The sequence below is a fragment of the Platalea leucorodia genome (genome assembly GCF_965183815.1).
Source record: "Platalea leucorodia genome assembly, chromosome: 3".
NCBI lineage: Eukaryota > Metazoa > Chordata > Aves > Pelecaniformes > Threskiornithidae > Platalea > Platalea leucorodia.
Window position 1 is genome coordinate 123,465,493 of NC_138825.1, and position 20,414 is coordinate 123,485,906.

A 20,414-nucleotide genomic window follows, 5' to 3' on the forward strand; every position below is an offset into this window, starting at 1 on the left:
ATGTGGTCCAGTGAATTGATACATAAAAGCATATATACGCATAGAAAAGTAAGCATGATTTATGGAGCTGATTTATATATATTTTACCCTCCTTCAGTGTTCAGAAAGTTGTCTTAAAAATATTGCACTTTTTTCACAAATCCACTGATAGCTAACAACCATTTATCTGCAGTAACAGAAGAGTTTTTTTTTTGATTTAAGTGGATTAATTTGTAGCATGTATTTAAAATCTATTCTCTTCTCTACTTCAGGTATGTTTCTCAGTTTACAGCATTTCTGGTTTCTAAATGGACAATTGTTTTTCAAAAGTCATATTGCGGGTGTGAATGATCATGTCTCTGAAGTCAAATTAGAGAGTCTATCTGATGCTCATATTTAAGATTCCATTTTAATATATCTACCCAACAGAATACAGAGTCAAAGCAACAAAAAGAGTCAAAAAGGTGATCTTCAGGGTTAAACTAACTCATTTGTCACATATAATCACAATATAATTTTGGTTGGACGCAGTCTCTGCAGGTCATCTATCCCAACCTGCTCAAAGCAGGGCTTATTAAATCAGGTTGCTCACATCATCATCTGAAGAATAAAACGTACCTTTGTACATACATACATAGACTTAATATGATTTCACCACAACAGAGAATTTGATAGATATGAGTTAGTGATCCAAACACCTAACTTAAATACATGTCTAGAGTACTGCAAAACACTTATGAGTCTAGCCTAAACTACTCAGCTTAGCGATCTCTGTTGTCAGTAGGGAAAGATAGGTACCAGCAGAGGAGGGTTTATCTCATGTGAAACATGTAAAATACGATCAGAATTGAAAATGTCTGGCAGAGGAAGGTCACAATCAAGGCTCCTGACAGCCTCGGCTCTCAAAGGAAGAAAGACTCTACAATGCTAGTTTTGAGCCAGACTCTGATGCTCCTGAGAAGCACAGAGGTCTACCTGCATGGGCCATCCCTGAGCTTTTTGGAAATGCGTCTTTTAGCAGAGACATGCTAAAGACATATCCTACTGAGCAACATGCAAATAAGGCTTTAGCTGTATTTTCACCAAAAGGAATTTATGTTTTGCATATGGTCTTTCCTTTTTTCAGAAAAGAGATGGGGAATGATACAATGTTAAAAAAATGAGTTTATGCCCTGACATAACATCTACAGATACTAAGTACATATCTTAACATGTACATATCTTAAATCTTACTTAAGACAAATTTTAAGATCTTTATTTAAAGGTGAAGGACAAAAAAAAAAGATAGCTTACATGATCCATGTTTGTTATTAACTACTATACTCATTCATTAGTATGTTTATAACATAACATTGTAATATTTATTTAAAATTTATTTATAAATGTATATATTTATAGTTTATTGATAAATATATTTACAAATTTATTTATTTATAATTACTCTATTTATAATGCAGTAGGACCTGGAAAACCAAATTCATAAAAGTACAGTTGCTAGTTGCTAGTACAGACTTTGAAGTCTGTACCTCAAAGTTTGTAATTTTACCATAGTCAAGACAAATTCTGTAGTTACCTTTCCCAAGATGTTTGAAATTAAATGGGAATTTTAAAATTGTTTTTTTCTAAATGTTGTGAAAAATCTCATCAGAATAATTCACGAGGAAAGTAAAATTAAGTAATTTAAGTACTGATGAGAATTCTCCTTACTCCTGGAGTGCAGTTAGCTCAAATATCACATCAGAATTATTTAACAAAACTATTACAGTGCATTAGATATTGTGGAGCAATAACTTCCTTGATATTTTTACTAAATATAAGAGGAAACAAAGGTAGGATTTCATCTAAAGCCACTTCATCAAATATTCAGTTGCTCCATTATGTTTCCTAAAGGTAGGTGTCAAATTCTATCTGAGATGCCCTCAGGTATGCTACCATCCTCCAAAGTATAGGTCTCTCACAGGTCCTGTGCCATGTCAGCTATTGCTGTGTGGAAGATGTGGATGCCCTAGGGTATCTTAAATTGCACCAAGTACCAAAGTTGAGGCAGCGGAATCAAGTTACCCACTGCAGTAGACCTCTACTGAGTACCACTCCATTGAGTAGACCTCCACAGACTGATTCAGTTTCTCATGAGTGGGTTTGGACAGATGTACTGTTAGATATATCTGTCCAAAAGTTGGGGGCCCACAAGCTACGGTAGATCCAAAAGATATATCTGTCAGCTTTCCGGGTCCCAGAATTCCCAGCACAGACAAACGAGAATAGAAATAGAATTTCCTCAGAGTTCTGCTCTGGATTTTTCGAAAGCCCATAAAATCTGAGATGTTTCAAATCTGAGCTCAACGAAGTGTCATTTTTGACATGTTGTTTTATTAAAGTGTTTGTCAACAGTTGATTATTAATTATTCATTCAAAAATTCCTTTGTTTGACCAGTTCTTCTATAATGTTCTCATTACTGAGAAACTGAAAACTGATTTAAGTTTATATCCTCCCATGTTGATTCATTGATTTTTTAACAAAGATCTCTATTGGCATTCCTTTCTTCTTCCCCTCTCCCCTTTATGTGCAGGACTTAGAACACACTGATTTAGACCTAATGTGATTTTGCTAGTTTCATATCCATACCAGGAAGGTTACAGCAATCTTTTTTAGAGTATTATAATGCCTTACTGAGGTACCCACATCCTATTCCATACAATCTTTCCAAGTTGGATGACCTTAAGGTCTTACTGTTCATTATCCTATTGATTTTATTTTCAGATCAACTCTAGCAGAACATAAGATTCTGTTTTGAGAGATCAGCAGTGTGCTGGTATACCCTGTCTTGTGCTCTGTGTCTGGCCATGGCCAGAAATTCCAAGAGAAGGTGGAAAAGCCAGATGATTATACAAATATTATAACACAATATCTCTCTGCTGCCTTTTAGTAAGCCAACTGTCTTTGAAGACAAACATAACATCATACATTTCCATACTAAGGAACAACAGTGTAGATTTGATTCCATCTTCATATCTTTAAAACTATTGTTTTGTTGATATTTTTGGTTTACTCAAGAAGGGTAAAGAAATCTGAAGGTTATAGGCAGGTACTTGTATGAAGATCAGATGGTCTTACAGTTCACTTTGAAATATGCAAACAACATCTTGCCCGATATCAAAGGCTATAGAAAAGGCAGCACATTTTTCTAATATCTCTTTAGGGAAACTTTGCCCTACACTTCTATTAGGTGCTATCATTCAGAGGCATAATTTCAGCTAACATTGTTATGCTGATTATAGTCAGGTTTATGTTTCGATCTCAGCTGACCCTAGGGAATTAATTTCTGATTCAATTAAATGACTAGGTGACATTCAGTCTGAATTTTTTCCCGAAGTTAAACTCTGAGAAAGCATAGTTCATTTCAGATTGCTACCATCTACCTCCTGAACAACGTTGCAATACCTTGATGAGAACTTTATAAAGCTGGACATCTAGGTTTCTAACCTTGAGATTGTCATTACCCTGAACTGTTCTTTGGGAGCTTATGGGGTGACATCCCCAAAACCTCATTCTACCAGCCTCTTATTTAGTAAATGTGTGACAAGAGTTATTTCCCAAGAAGGATGAGTCTTGTATATTTACCTTGATTGTGTCTGTGCTGCTTATAATTAATTAATTCTAAGATAAACCAGTCAGCTTGTTTGCAAAAGTTATTACAGAAAAATACAGCAACTACTACCATATGATTCTGAGGCTTCCATTCAGTGTTTTTTTCTTCTTGCTTACAGCACAGGCATCATGTCTCGCCAATATTCAGAGCCTCCAGAAAAGAATCAAAACTGTGAAATCAAAATTCTGTGCCAGCACAGTCTCACTGCAATAGAGTTACAGCTATGTCAGACAACATCCTAAAGTGAAGACCTACTTTTCAGAGGGGCTTAATCACAATTTCTTCTTCAAAAGTCTATGGAAGTTGAATGTCAGATATTCAGCATCAGCAGAGCATAGAGGAACCTTAATTATCATCAATGAACCTAAGCTCATGACGGCAACTAAGGAAAACCCTGTCTGTATTGCTTAGGAATGTAAGATTCCCCGGGCACCCAAGATTTTTGTTAAGAATGTTTTATGAGACCTAACGCTTTGCCACTGTGTATGTGGGTCTTTGCCTAACACTTATGACACAGCCTGGGACCTGCTCTCCTGTCTAGAGGTAAAGAACCTGCCAACTCTAAGGACTTCTACCATTAGTCCTTCTCGCACTATCTTGTTTGCATTATTTTGAATTGAAGTAGCGGGTGGTGCATTGTGTAATATCTGAGCATGTCTCAAGAAATTAAAGATGTGTTTCTTGTTCTTCTTCACCCATAAGGTTTGGAGCATGCATCCTTGGAGTACGTATAACACAACTTACTGGCCTGAGAGCAGGAGGAGGACCTCCACCTGTTCTAGGAATATGAAAGTATATAAAAAAACATAAAAGGAATTGCAGAAGAAGGGAGCATGAGTCTTCTGAAGGATAATTGGGCCTAATGGATATGTGGGCATATTTTGTATTCGGCGTGTAATATATGGCAATTGGAGAGAGGCAGGAGACTGGGGGCATCTGAAATGACAGTAAGTGCCCATGTGTGGGCAACTGAATCAAACCCTGGGAGTCTACACTGAAATGCTTTACATCCGCATCTGTCATCTTCCTCTCCCTTTATAGTCAACAGAGAGAAAAAAAAGAACTTCCAAGTGACAATTAGACTAATTAGAACTGTATGTTTGGCCAGATGAATCCAACCCACAATGTTACAGGAGCAAGAGCTAGAATAGAGTAACAACACTTCTAACCTCAAATGTTAGAGTTAAGCTCCTTTATTCCTCACCTTCTGGACTCAAGGGCTGTGAATTCTTGGATGTTCAACAATTGGCTTTGACTGAAATGGCAAGAAGCAATCCTATCTTTTTTTTACATGGTTAGAACACTCCTCCTGAAGAGGGGAAGTGCAGGTTCAAGTTCCACATCTGAATGTCCTGAATGTCCCTGTTTCTTAGATGAATATGTTTGTCAACATATGAAAAGAAACTCTCAGGCTCTGAATCCTACTTTCCCAGTGGGATTTAACCCTAATTCTAAAATATGTGTTTTAGGCACAGAAATTAGTACCATCCCTTCTGTGTTTCCTCTTTCCTCCAGTATCTCCTCTTTCTTTTGTCTGCATTAGGTATGCACATTAGCTGTTAGTCACTCCAGTTTCAGTGCCTAATTCTGTCTATTCCAGGTATAGATGTTGGAGTGTCAGAAAAATTAAATCTCTCTACTGAATACTTAATGCCTCAGAAAACTCAGACTGTTTGTTTAGCTACCTAAGGAGTTATGTTGTCCTTAAGTTCAGATTCCAACCATAGCCTTCATCATTTTCCTTTTTTGATGGCCTGTGCTCACTTCTGCAGAACAAGTAGCACATTCTTAATCTAGGTATGTAACTACCCACAGTAACTTCAAAGATAAATTAAGCACATGTTAATCCATGATTATCAGCCACAAATTTTCAAAAATCAGTGCAGATGCCAAAATGTCATGACAGCCCTAAAAAATGAGACTTCTATTTATTTAAAACTGAAGTAATTTTTCTAGCTTTTCCTTGTTCTGTTAGTTTTGTGTCCTAGGGGTGTTTCATAGTTTTTACATTTTTTTTTACCCAGAAGCCTTAAAACTTAAAAAATAATGTTAAATAAATAAATCAATGTTGACTTTTTTAGGTGAGGTATTGATTTTGGGAGGTGAAGCTTTGAGAAAATCAGGACTACCAGAAGATAAAATAGTGAATGAAGGTACTACTGTGCGAGGCTGTGATTTACATATTTCTGCTGATTTTGGCAGGTTTTGTATGAAGTCATTACTATCCTTGTATTTCATTCCTTATTTAAAAATGGGGACGATAGCTCTTCCTTCCATCAAATGAGTTTTGTGAGATTAAGTTAATTAATGTCTGTGAGGTCATCTCTTTTAATGGAACATGGGAGGTTTTCAACAGAACTTGTGAATTACTCAGAGCATTAAGAGTAGAATGGAAGTGTAAAATACTCATTATCATTCAAGCTCTATGTCAGAAGTTGTTTGATTATTGCTTGTGTTATACTGAGCACTGGGTTACCTTACTCTCACCTTTCCTGTGAAATTCACTGGGGTTCACGAGCTTTCTCAAGATATTAAGTATTAATCAGCCTGAGGAAGGATCTCACAATCTGACGTTGTTCCTTTCTACCTGAACACCACATAGTTGTCTAAATTCACTTCTTCCAAGGGCAAGGAGTTACCTTTCTTCTCGCTAACTCTAAATTCCTGCAAAAGAATTTAAAAGAAGGAATAAATTCAACTCAGTCATTCCTATTTTTACTGAACATCACCAAGCTTTAAAAAAGAATTTAAAAGTATGTTGTTTTCAGCTGAGAAAGGTATTTAATCACAAGCTGAGATTTAAACATATACTCAGCTACTATTTATATTTATGAAATTCAGGTGCATGTTTTGCTGAAAAGGCTTTTATTTAAGCATAAGCTTAAATACAAACTTATGTGCAAGACCTCATCTCAGGGCAGAGACTAAACAAATGCCTGAATAAACACGTGCTTGAATTTAGGCATATGCTTTAATTTTAAAATGGAAATACCATTAAGAATAAACACATTTTAAACACAACGTACCTTGGTAAAAGAGGGCCTTGGAACCTACTTCTGACTGACAACTGAAAGAGCTTTTCCTTTTGGTTACAATGGAACAAGTCTGACAGTTTCTGCAGGCAGCCTGTGTTATAAATGTGTGAAATAAAGACATGCAGGGAAAATTTTGACAGACCCTAGAAGATGATCTTCTAATCAATCAAGAGCGAAGCTGTTTTATCACCGTCCATTGAGCAACTATAGTTAAAATAATTATTAATAATGGTAGTGATAGTGAATAATAATAATAATAATAATAATAATAATAATAATAATAATAATAATAAAAGAAATCCTACCAAATGGTAATGCAGCTTTCAGTTCATGCCATCCATTTTTATTTCATGTGCACTATGGAAAATTCACTGATTTCCAGTCCATTAAAACACATTTCAGAGCTGTGTTGTTTGAAGTTACTTTACTTCAGAAACAGCTCTTTTCAATTAACTCTGAAACCTCTTTCAACAGCCTTTCATAAATAGGCCAACATCAATGGCATGCTCTGAGTCAGTATGTATCTCTAATGGAAATGCACAATGGGCCACGCTCCATGCCTCCAGGGAGAACATCTTCCATTTCAGACAGATTCAATGAGAAGTTTTGCCAGCTATTCTGGGTCTCTCACTTTTTTGTCTCAGGTTTAGCTCATAGCTGATCAATGGCTGTGCTTTTTAATTACACTGTACGGTCTGTAATGATTTGTCACTCATTGAACCTGGGTGTTCTTTCTAGTCAGCACCGGGTAAGAGCAAGGAAGAAAAAAGAAAGTAACATTAACCCTCTAAAAGACAAGTGACTGAGATTAGTTCATGTAACACGTTCTACTATTTTGCTTGGCAGCTGTTTGCAAGGGAAAGGGGGGAAGCAAAAGTTAGAAGTCAAGACTATGGGAATTTTTCAAAAACCATGATTTCCAGTGAACATTTTCCAGTTAACCAAAATGAATTGAGATTCTAATTTATGCTTTAAAATAACATTTTATATTAATATTCCAACAATAATAATAAAAAATAGTTACTTGACATGCATGCGGCTCACACTGACTAGATTCTCTAAAAACCCAGAGTAAAGTTCTCATCCTCTTCCCCAAAGAGCAGACTTGTGGCAACATTTGTACCAAGCAGGATGTATTGGCACAATCACACCTATATATACCTAAACATCTTTTATGTTGATTCTGTCCACACTTTTGGGTAGAGCGTGGGCAATGTTAGTACGTGACTACCTGTGTCTGTATTTTACACATCTGGAAATGTGCTAAACTGCATCTGCATTATACAGTGGAGCACAATGCAGAAATTCCCAGGTTAAAGCAGATTTGAGGTAGTAAGTCCCCACAATACATGTCACTTTTCTCCAGCCTGTCACGTGTCCTTAACCCTTCAGAAGAGGTATGCATCTAACCATTTTGAAAATATACCCCTGAGGCGTCAGGTTCTTATATCAATCTCTAAATACGATCTTTTTTTCTCTTAAAAACAGCATTTCAACAGCCTTTTTGGACTTTAATGTGAAGAATTATGTGCTTAATTCTTAGCCATATAAATACAGGTAGACTGTGAATGTAGGTTTCTAACTAGCAGAGGAATGAAATTCTAGAACAGCTTCCCCCCAATAAGAGTAAAAGAGGCAGAAAATCTTATATTTCAGTGCATGACCTGTTTATAAAAGGTGTTAGATGATGTGATATACTGCCAGAGCAGGAGACTAGAGCTGTTGATCTGGGAGCAGGATCCCTTTCAGATCTGTGCTCCTACAAAATTCAGACCATTTTAATAAATGCCTCAGTACAGATATAAGAATCCCAGTTTCAACTTTCATTTTGGAAATTCTTCCTCTTCAAAGACCCATTATCTGACAATATAGTATGGATATCTATCTGCTATATTCTTTGCAAATGTATTGTGTCTGACACATTCAAAATGAAGTAATATCAGCTGAGTGGTTTCACTGCTCTGTATCTCTAATTTTCACTCTCACACTTTTCTTGTCTTTTCATTTCTAAACTCTCACAGATAATGACTGTCAAACATTAAGCCCAGTGCAATCCCAGTTCTGATTGCACATCTAACTTTACGTGGTGATGGTAATGACGATCCTAACAGTGGATAAATTAGTAATTCAAATTTCATCTTGCAGCCCGATAGACTAGTGGAAACTGGACAACTTAGTATTTTACCAGTTCAGAAAGCCTTCACGTTAAGATCACAAAACACTACTTTTAACAACATTTGCTTGTCCATAAGAAACATGCCAGGGAAGGAAGAATACTAATCCATTACTTCTAAAACTTTATTTCCAATTTCATTTTAAGGAATGATCTTTTAATTGTGATATAAATTTTAACAGCTATAGAAGAAAATATATGAGGAAATGAAATAAGACAATTTAAACCAAAATTTTAAAATGTTACTTCAGTATTTTCTGAAGGAGAATATTTTGATTTTTAAAAATAATTTTCTTTAGTAATGCTTTTAACTGAAAGAAAGTTTTCTATCTCTGTAATTCAGTTTTTACAAGATTTCCCAATGGTTGTTAGCTCACTATTTTCTCCCAGATTATACAATTGTATTTACCTGAATGGAAGATGAGACTTTTCTGTACAGGCTAAACTCCTGAATTATGATCCATTTAACTTGATTTTGGTTCGGTTTTGGTTTGGTTTGATTTTTTTTTTTTTTTCCCCTGGCCCCAGAGGTTTTGTACCCCTTTCTTTCCCAACTTCCAGATGCCTTTCCATGCCCATAGTGCATAGAATGAGTGCCTAAGAGTGCCTATAGATAATGTCACACTTCTAGGAAATGTAAGAAATTAATTTTGACCAAGTCAGGCTTTTCATTTCCTGGTGAAGTGCTCTAGTTGGTTTGCAAATAGCTTGCCCACAACATCAGGGATATAGATCTGCTATTACCTAGTTTGAAAATCTCAGCTATCCTTAGGTGCCAAACTCGGTTAAAGGGGAATTCCCCATACAGACTCTGGACAAAGTCTTTGAACACCCGCAGAAAAATGACTGGGATCTATGTTTTAAGGCAGAACTCGCGGATTGCTTACCTGGACTTGGACACATAAATCTAACCTGTGTTGTATTTATATCCTTTGAGGGATCTGGATCTAAATAATTTCAATGAACTTTCAGATATAACATAAATAACACTCCAGCACTCACTATAATTCAGCTGTAGCCATTATGAATCAAATATATCCCTCCAGGCAATGCATTTACCCCAGAAATGTAGTTGGCCTACAGTTGCTGAAGCTGTGTTAGTCTGAATACACCAGGCTTACATGGGGGTGTGTATATGTAAGTAGTTTTGCATGAAAAAGGCTAAATAAGTAGAGAAAGAAATATTCTGCTCAAATCCCAATAATCTGGACCCATCATGCCACATTTTTATAGCACCTACATACTCTTTGGTCTCATAAGTCTTCAGCTGATTTCTTTTTTTTGTTTTCCTTTTTTTTTTCTTTTTTTGTGTCCTGGTTCATGATCAAATTGTAAAGTGAAATAACAGTGTCTTTCATCTAGATCCCAAACCATCAAAGCCCATCAAAAATCATTTGGAACAAGATACCTAACCAAGAATACATTTAAGCTCATACTTAATCCTAAAGGCAAGCTTGAATTTTACTAATGTCTAATCACAGACTTAAAAGAAAATTAAGCACATGATTAAGTGCTTTCGAGAGTCATTTTCATGAGACGGATCATTAAAATTAAGTATAGATTTTAGTCTCTAATGATGGGAAAAAATCAAATGTCTAATTTTATCTAAGTAGTTCCAATGATATACCTGGGTTTCTGTGGTATTTCAACCAAGCTGAATGTGAATGTTTGCTGAACTGGGGTCCAACCACTTTTTCAATTTAGGGACTAAAGACAAGAAGGAATATCTCATAGTCGAACTCTGAGAAATTCCTGATTCCCACCCCATTAGTACTCACAGAAATGCAAATGTTGTGTTCCATGGGAAGTTATTTTAACTTTTAACTACAGTTCTCATAATTTTTAATGTACAAATACGTACTTGCTCAGGCAGCTTCCTCATTTTAATTTTACCTTTTTCTCATCTATTAACTCTCACAATCTAAAGCTGTCAGGATCTCCTCTTCTGCTGAAACCACCTAAGACAATTTTGGAACCGGTTGTTGTGTAAGTGAATGTGGATATTCATCATGAAGACCCAGTGTTAAAGCTAAGAGGTTTTATTCATTGCTCTGTAGAAATTCGTGTCCTCAGACATGATCATTAAACATTCTGAGCAGCCCTGAAAAAAATCAGCGGGCCGTTTACAGTGTATTCAATTAAATTCACTGTTACTACTACTACTGCTGCTGTTGCTGCTACTACTGCTGGCACTGTTCCTGCTAGTATTACTGCATAATAATCACTATAATGAAAATATAAAAAATGAAACTTTTAGATACAACTTCTAATCCAAAACTGCATTAAGGTCAACATTTAGCAAAGCAGAGAATGAGTGAAAGAAATGCATACAAATACCAACCTAAAGAGACATTGCAAGACAGAGGGAAGGCATATATATTCCATAAATCAGTGCAATAACTAGTACTGACTAATGACCTTAGAGATCTAAACATCAGTCCTGTAAAAAGTCAAGCAACCACCTGCATCAGAACATCTCATGTATTTTAGGGTGTTGAGTTTAAATCAACTTTTTCTGATTAGGTCTGAATGAAACACAGCATAATATTCCTGGTATGCCTTTCTAAATACTGTACAAAAAGAACATTAGATGTGAAAAATGTCCTTGAAGTAGAACCGTCAATTCCACTGTATAAGCTGTGCTTTTTATGAGACCGTCCAGCGTTTGGCCAGCAATGAGATTTTTTCATGGCGAAGGAGCTCACATTTAGTTAGCAACATGTCTGCATTTCCCCATATGGTTTCTTCCAAGGTGTTGTGTCATATAAAATGATGTCACATTTTAGAGGAAGAAGGAAAAAAGGCCTCAAGCTGTTTTCTTCTTTTTTTAAAGCTTCACCGATTATGTGGTAGCTTTAAGCAGCCTGCTCATCTCTAGCGTGCAGTTGGTTATCTGCTCTCCTTAATTTGAGCTTGCATGTATTCACACAGCTTTAAAAGAAAAAGAATAGCATTTCTTACCAGACGTACAGTGTTTATCAATCCAAATTTTCAGTCCAATGTATTTCCACTGGCTTCTGAAGTGTGAGATTTTACAAGGTGCAGTGTAATAGTTTACATCTTTATCCAAGCTGCTATATTTACACGCCTTGTAAACCTGTGGTGCTTAAGGCTTTCGGCAGCATTGCTTTGATTTCATTTGTGGTTTTATAATTATTGTTTTATTCTCAGGCATATTATTCTTGGAAGGCCAGCTTTGTAATGTAATGGGAATGTCCAGGAACATCCTTTGTTCTCTCAGTAATACTACTTACACATAAATGTATGAGCTTCACATGTGGCTTACACAGGCTATTCCCTGAATTTAGATTTTCTTTTTTTATATAGAAAAGACTTTATTTTTTTCTTGATCATTATACATTCACCTCTATAGTAACAAAACACTTTTTAAGTTTTCAGTGTATTTTTCACCACAAGTCACTGATGCACAGTGCCTGAGGGCCTCACCAGCTAAAGCAAGTAGTTACCTTACTTCCTATTGATACCTTCAGCCAAGACCATGTTTGAGTTACCTGGGTGTCCAATACCATCTGAGATTTGTTATTACATTCAAGACACCTAGAACAGGTTAGCAGATATGAATCAGGATTGACAAGATGCATGCACACTTCCATGGCCGAGTAGCATCCTCCAAAGCACCTAAAAGGATACTAGATACTTATGTTTAGGCAAGTGAAGCCCATCCTGTGGGCATGTTTTAGTTGCCTAGACAAAGATGTTTAGTGCCTTTTGAGATGCTGATGGGTGTTACATCTGGCCACTGACTGCTAGCTCAGAAGGACAGCACAAACCTGTGCATATCTGCCAGCCTAGTGAGGTCTCAGATTCCCTAGGGCACCTAGAGTATTCAGTTGACGAAATGTAGGTTTTTACTTAAAGCTGAGCTAACCTCTCCATTAGGCTCCATTAACTGCATTCTCTGGGACCTGATTCATTTGCCTGAACATGGGCATCTAGTATGATGTGGGATGCCCAAGCTCTGAAGTTCTCCAGTAGCTCCTGTCTGTGACAGATCCTGAGAGGTGAAGTACCACAGAGTACCTAAAATGGTACAAGAGATGCCTGAACTCAGGCACTTGACTCAAGTCTTAATTTCTGTTGACTACAGTGGAAGCTCAGACAGCAGCATAGATTTACAGGTACATTACACCAATATTAAATAATCTGAGCCTGGAACTTAGCAAGTTTGTAGCAGGGCAAATTTTCCACAGCTTTGCAAGTACTGATCCCAAGTTTCTAATCACAAAATCGTCTCTTCTCAGTTTGCATAATGTGATTGTATATTTTAAAGCAAAGCTTTTGAAGGAGCCTGATGATCATGAAAGTGTCTCTTATTCAATGCTTGATAGCATCCTAAAAAAATCTGGTTTGAGAGATGGGGGAGTATTCAACCCATTTTGAAACCAAGCCCTTTTAAGATCTGTCATATTGAGCATAGACTCATCCATGTCACATGTCCAATATCCCAAGTTTGTTTCTTCTGGAAAAGTTATAGGTTACTTCTGCTCAGAGGCAATACTAGAAATAAATGAACTGCTGTGAACACAGGAAAAAAGGACTGTCTGGTGGTTTCAGCAAAAGAACTAGTGGTTAAGCCAGCTTTGTGATCTTCAGGCCCTCATCCTGTTGTGTACTCTCAGGAAAGTAATTTTAAACCCTGTGATTTCTTTTGCCATGATTTGTTCAACACAAATATCATCTTCATGCAATTTAGTAAAGCTATGAAGTAGAATGGGTTGGATTCATATTTCCAAATGTAGAGGTCTATACTGCAGACCTACATAAGGTCTTACTCTCTTTAGTCCCCTAGTAAATAAAAGGAGAGAAAAAGATAGTGTCTGGGTTCAATATAGCTAATCCTTAAATTCTAATCAAGTAAACTGTGCTGTAAATGTAACATATTTTTCTCCTTGAATATAGAAAATTCTACACAGATAGCTGATTTGGAGGTATTTTCACTGCAGAGATCTACAATATAGACAGCTGAACACCATTTCCATCCTCCGTGGGTGAGTATCTGTTGCAGGTTTTTCTGCACCTGATTATGAATACACATTCTTCATAATTAATTTATTACAATGACAAGAGCTTGTTAACGTAAAGAACTGAATTTGTTGTCTAGACAGATGTCAACCTCCAGGTGTGCAAACTCTTCTACAAGGATAGGTGCATGAATTCATCTGGAATACAAACTGCCTAGACTATTTAAGTAATGCTAAATCATTTGATATATTGGTACGCAAAATACTTTGTGTTGTCGGACAGGAAGGTACAATATGGCTACACATGATCAACAGGAGTATCTCACATAATTTTATGAAGCTGGAATTATGGATATAGTCCATGGAATCAAAGCAAAATGGTCTATTTTATGTTTGTGGTGAAGACACTGAAGTCCAGTATGATACTTTTTATTTCGGTAAGCAAAATGGGTTACTTCAAGAACAATCACATCTTATTGATATGTTGTGTAATACATCCACATGATACAACAATCTGCATGAGATATACTTTGCTTGAGATACTCTGATGGTAGGAGAGAGGAAGTGAGATGGTCTTAAAATGATGATTCTAGCACAAAAATGGATTTTTATGACAAACTAGCTGAAGCAGTTGGCCCTGTGGAGCAATACCTTGAGTACCAGCAATAGCTTCCTGTTTTTCAGAGTTCTTTGGATTCCAGATACTATTATGACATCAGCCAGTGCAGGACCTAAAAATCAGGCTAAAAAGATACTCAAGGGTATGTTGTTTTCTCTCATACCCTGTAGACCAACTATTACCCTAACGCAACAATGTCAACAGGGATTGGCTGAAAAATGAACATATGACACTGTAATTTTTCAGCCAATTCAGGACAAGAGTACATTGATCAAAATTTCAGACAAAAAAAAAGACAGCATTTCTTCAGTTAATAGCTATTAGACTTACAAGATTATTAATATGGAAATGAAAAATGGCAGCTTACTTCATGCGTAATTTTCCTTTCCCTTACCCATCTCCTCTGTCCTCAGATTTTAGTTTTGAAAGAGTCAAAGTGCCACCCACAGTGATCTTCGTTCTGTAAACAGGAAATTGTCTGAAATGTTGATATCCTGAGAGGATACTGGAAAACAGGAATGTTCTGACCATTTCCAAACATAGCAATCAAAAGTGCCATACAATTCTGCAGGTCCTATTCTAAAACCTGGACCTTCATAGTCTGCACATATACAATCATGTGGTGATCCTGATAGGCACTTCCATGAGGGAAAGATTATTTGCAAATGCCCCAGGAAGAGTCCTTTACAAATTTAAGGCCTCATATAACTGCAGTATGAATTGTACAATGAATAGCCTTGAACTTAATGGTCCTCTCAGATAATGCATTATACTGACCAGTAAATATTTAAAATAACTTCCTCAAAAAAAACCCAGGAATGTGCTAAAATGCTGATGTACATTGCATTAACGACCCATTTCACGTATAACCTTACACACTGACTTGACCGTCATTTTCAGTCATCTGAGCATTGGACACCTGAACTAAGCTAGTCCTCTGTGTTCCCTGCACAGTCAAGGGGAGAAAGATAAACATGAGATGGTAATTGTGACAGCAGAAAGGGAAGGACCTTCCCATGGAGGGGAAGATCCCATTGACATTGTCTCACTCTCCTATCGACAACAGAAAGAGCCTAAATGACTAGATTAGATCAGACATCTAAATTTTAGATGAGTATATATTGCTGAGGTTGTTTCTATGCAGTGTATTTCGATTATCAGTTATTAGAAGGATTCTGCATAAAAAAGCTCAGTACTTGTACTTAATTCTGACAGTGATTAAGATGGTATTTAAAGACAGCATTACACTTTTCCTGAAGCTGTAGTGACTACTGAAACTACAGATCCCTCTTTGCCCAACATGGGGTCTGTCATTTCAAAGCAGGAGATATAAGATAGCAGGAGCTGCTGCACTACATGTCAGAGACAGAGCAGTATCAAGCATCTCTCTAGGAAGTATCAAAGAATGGCATATATATAAAAGAATCATCACAAAAGTCTGTTCTTGGCTTACATCTTCTGCCTTCTTAGGAGCCAACCTGCCAACATTTATGACTATGTTAAGCTCCACAGCTTCAGAATATCCCTTCACTCTCAGCTAGATGGTCTGCATACAGTCAGCACGTGTGTCTACAGGATTGGGTTAATGGCATCGGTTACCTTACCACAGATGGGTAATATCAAGCAGATAAGCATTGGATTACAGTGGAAAAGGTGTACTCTGATGGAAGTGAGAGCACAGGAAAAGAAAAAAAACCTGGAATGAGATTCATCTGACCAAAGGTAAACATTTCAGTAGGTCAGACAATTGTACCTTAAAGCTGCCTGTTTCTCTCTGTTGTCTATTAAGGGATCCCAGGGTAACTAAATCAGGTGTGATCGTATGTATTGTAGATATCTGAAGCTCAATAAAATGAACCTTACCTTCAAGGTCTTTTCAGCTTTGTCAAAATTATGTCACAAGTAGCCTCATTTTCCAAAATTGTCTAGAGATTTTGGAAGTCTTCTCTGCTGAAAGCCCAACTCGGACCATGGACTGCCAAATGGGGTCGCTGACTCCGTTGCTTTTCTGAGAAAAATCAAATGCACCTTAGTCATTTCTGGCTGATGTTTGTCTAATCTATTTTTAAAAATCTGAAATATTGGAGACTGCAACCTCTCCAGGTTTTACTAGAAGATTTTTCTTAACATCTAACCACAACTGATTTCTAGTCCTTAGTCTCATGTTCACAATATAGAGCAGAAAATGTAAGTACTTTTTTGACTCAAATGCAGTAATTTTCTAGGAGCCACAGTCAAAGTAAAAAAGCAGCAGCATTTTGCAACAGACCTATATTAACCATACATTTCTGGGGGGAAAAAAATTTTCTTTTTCAGTGTCTTATTAATATGACTAAATGATACAAAATAAACCGTGAAACTCAGAATCAAGCTGGCTGTGGAGACTTATATGGAAGATCTAGTGTCTTTTGTTGATTTATGGACTCATTTGCAAAATCTATAACAGATGTCGACTCCTTACATTTATTGACTTTCTTTTTGTTTTCTTTTTGTATATACAGTTGATATTCATGAATCTGGACTGCTGCAAAGGTGTGTGCCCCCATTGTATGTGTGGCACTATCTCTTATCTGGAGACTATTACTAGGAGTTGGAGACTCATGTTCCAGCAAAGGTTAAAAAGTCAGTGACACCCTCAATTGCTGCCCTGGGAAATTCCAGTAACCAACAGGCCCTGGAATATCCTCTTCAGACCAGTGTGGGTTACATTGGTAAATGAATTCAATTTAACATCATTGATGGATAGCGGAGATGCATGAAATAGATGGAATAGACAAAACCATAGAATCATAGAATGCTTTGGGATGGAAGGGACCTTTAAAGGCCACCTAGTCCATTCCCCCTGCAATTGGCAGGCACATCTTCAACTAGATCAGGTTGCTCAGAGCCCCATCCAGCCTGGCCTTGAATGTTTCCAAGGATAGGGCATCTATCACCTCTCTGAGCAACCCGTTCCAGTGTTTCACTACCCTCATTTTAAAAAATCTCTTCCTTATATCTAGTCTGAATCTACCCTCTTTTAATTTAAAACCATTACCCCTTGTCCTATTGCTATTGGCCCTACTAAAAAGTCTGTCCCCAAAACAATTAGCTCCTCCTTTCATCTGTCTGATAGTCTAGACACCTAGCTATGCAGAGCTGCAAGTCCTCATCTCCCCATCCAGCCAAAGTCCTGAGGCAGCCATGATGCCTGAGTTAGACATACTTCCCAGTGCAAATGCATGATTTTCTCAACTGGGTCATATGAATAATAACAGAGACCGGTATTTTTTCCATTTTATGTTGCTTTCGATCTGACATTATTTCAGCGTTAAATAGCTGAGTTCACTGGCATCCACCTAGCTTTGTAACTCCTTGCAACAGAAGCGGAAATCAAACCATATGTCAGGGCTGTGCTTTAGAAAGTTTAAGAGTCTGCCATTTGGCTTGGAGATTTTTGGTTCCTCTTGGTTCAGACTCAAGATGCAGTTCCTGTAAATCCTGTGAATAGAAGAAAATTCCCTTCTCATTTCAATCCCATAAAATAAATTGCCTTCTCTTTTTGTAAAATTTTCTTCCACAAATGAGGTAAGGCTTGACTATATTTTTATTCTTACCATGAGAAGGAATGGGCATCCTCTACTTCTTTTAGCTTGTCCTGAATTATTCATGACAAAGAAAGAAAACCTGTTAAAACAGAAAAGAGCAGCCTCTAAAGAATAAGAACCGGTGTCAACACTTAGGCCTTCACAAGCTCAGAGAAAGAGCTGATGCCTCACACTTTCATGGAAATGAAGATGTTAATGAAGAAACAGGGTAGGGAGTGAGAAAGAGAAACAAAGAGTGTGGTTTCTGGGCCCTTATTTTGTAAATATTTGGACTTGTGCAAATTTGTTAATTGAGGCAATTGATTTTTGCCTGAAAATGGTAGCAATGTCTAATTCATTAAAGCCTAAAATAACATCCTTTGGGCTAAACGGGGTCATTTCATTTGTAACCTTTTAGTGATGTATTAACAATTTGGAAGCATTTCGGTGCATATCTTAAAAAGTGCCACATTAACAGGAACGGGCCTGGAGAAAGAAAAAAAAAAAGAAGTTACAAACACTCACACATGCACGCAAGCACACACACACACAATATACATGGCCTCCAGCCCCTGTCCTTCCTCTTCTGCAGCATTTTAAGGTCTGTGTTTAATATTGCCAAGCCTACTTGAGTGATAAATGCAACTGTATAAAAATTACTTATTACAAGCTGTCATGTTGCCTCACTCACATTGCAAGGCTAGAGGCACTGTACATAAAGCTAGAATCTCCACCTTGACAGCATCGGCAGTGCCGGCTTTAAAATAAAATGCTTTCAGTCATGAATGCAAAACATAATTTACCTTTTCATAATACTTCAGTTTGGAAACACTTTGGAAAGCTCATGTTACCATCAAACCTTTACCTGAGCCGTGCCAGCAACCAGTTAATTCCGAGTTGTCAATTTACTTCAGCACTGCTTTCCATCACTTAGCCTTTGAAGAAACATTAAGCTGTTCAAATTGCCATCCCCTTAATTTTTTTTTTTAAGTTATATTTATCCTCAATTCTTTGGCGGTGAGTAGCTGACACAATAGGATTATTCCAAGCATTAAATTACAATTTGGGAGAGTGCCTGCTTGCTACGTTTCTTTTTCAGACCCCCCCTGACTTGCTGTGTGTTCACGGTGTCAAAAAAAATTCCCAACTCCCATCCCCTGCTTTTTCTCCTCGTTTTTTCATAGAGGCCAGTTACACAATTCCCCTTGAATTGCTCCTCCCTTCCAAAGTCTAGCCGAGATCAGAGGTTTAATTCCTTGCTGTGGTAGCCCAGCCGCCCCTTTTCTCCTGCATTAGTACTGTACTGATGCTTAAACATAAAAGCTCACTGTAAGCTGTGGATGTCAGCAAGATTGAAATTGAAAGTGAAGGTTCCAGGGAGACTGGCCGGGTAACAACTGATGCGTTGTGACTGTTTTTATAGTTGGTCATGATGCATACAGTATGTGAAGTTCCCATCTGTACTGGTGTCTGCCCACCAGCCACCCTGCCACATTCGCAAAAGTGGCTCCAGCACCGAGCGCAATAGGAACAGAACTGCAGATGCCTCCCTTTAGCCCAAATTTCTTTTGACAATGTTCACATCCAGTTAGGGCCCAAAGTGCCCGTACTTGTCAGGAGGGATAAGGAGTGAGGAAAGTAGTTCCTTTTCGAAAGCGAAACAGAATTGCCAAAGGAAATATTTTCTCTTCTTCCCCCCTCCTTTCCTTCTTCAGCTGCCCCCACCATTGCAAATCCCTATCCTCCCCCTTCCCTCCTCCACAGACGTAATGTCCAAAAAAAGAAAAGAAAAAAAAAAGAGAAAAAATAATTAGATTGACATTACCGATACAGGTCTACAACAATTGTCTTTTTTCTATAGCAATTGGTGGAGAAAGGGAATGCAATTGGGAGAGGGGCAGGGAGGGAAGATTTTGGATTTGACAGTGCTGACTACAACAACCCACAGAAGACGCATCGTGCCCACAAGCTCTGGAATTCAGCTACAGGGGGATTTGCTGTCCCTAGTGGGTTGCTTAGCTAGGTGACAGGAATGGGTGCATATTTCCCATGCTATTTGAAGCTATTTCGATTCCACCCATACAGATATCATTTGGCTAGAAACAAAATCCATTTCCATTCATATTCTTATGCTTTTTTTTCCCCCTTTCTCTTGATTTTAAGTTATTGATGAATCATTTAGTGCATAAAGGCAAGCATACTCTTCTGTGCATGACACAAAGCCAGAACTCAAAGGCTTTCTGGTTCTAACATCTGATGACAGGTCTATGATCTTCAGCTTGCTCTAGCCACAGGTCTGTGCCTCAGTTTCCATATCTGTAAAAGAGCAGAATAATACACAGCTCTGTCAGTAGAGGGCTCTGAAGATGGGCTCCTGATCCCCTATTGGGAGGTATTCTGGTGACTGATG